Here is a 512-nt window from a genome sequence, read left to right as displayed (position 1 = left end):
TTTAATCTTCTAAAGACGGCAGCCTCGTTTTTATTATAATTAAAAGAACGATTTTCATTACAGATTTTACGGAATTTTTAAATTGAAACATTACAAAATGCACACCATTTATAATATTCTTTGATACCGAAAATGTATTTAGATGTACTGCCCTTTATAATTATGTATTAAAATTAAACTTAATATTCTGAAAAATATATAAATATTTTTATATTCAAAATATGTTGTACAGTACAAAAATCTATTTTTAAATTAATAAGTTGATTTTAAATAAATCATGCACTGTTTACTATGTATTATACAAATATACATTAAATTGATGCAATAATATTAAATTATATAAACCAATTATGTGCATAACATAATTAAATAATATTGTATTTTAATTACGCTTTGCACTGGATTATATTAGCATAAAACTGATATAAAAAAATATATATATTTGTCATTTTAAATATCGTAGAACTGGTTCTAAACATATTATAGAGCAATATACATCTATGTCAATATAC

The 512-nt window shown here is 20.3% G+C and overlaps 1 protein-coding gene across 1 annotated transcript in view; it reads right to left on the bottom strand.

Moving 5' to 3' along the window:
• LOC108747739 (39S ribosomal protein L28, mitochondrial) overlaps positions 1 to 512 on the bottom strand; it is a 9443-nt gene that overhangs the window by 3117 nt on the left and 5814 nt on the right. The gene's annotated exons all lie outside the window — the stretch shown is intronic.

Source organism: Trachymyrmex septentrionalis, unplaced genomic scaffold, assembly GCF_001594115.1.
Source record: "Trachymyrmex septentrionalis isolate Tsep2-gDNA-1 unplaced genomic scaffold, Tsep1.0 scaffold20, whole genome shotgun sequence".
Classification (NCBI taxonomy): domain Eukaryota; kingdom Metazoa; phylum Arthropoda; class Insecta; order Hymenoptera; family Formicidae; genus Trachymyrmex; species Trachymyrmex septentrionalis.
This window is presented reverse-complemented; position numbering and strand designations above follow the sequence as displayed.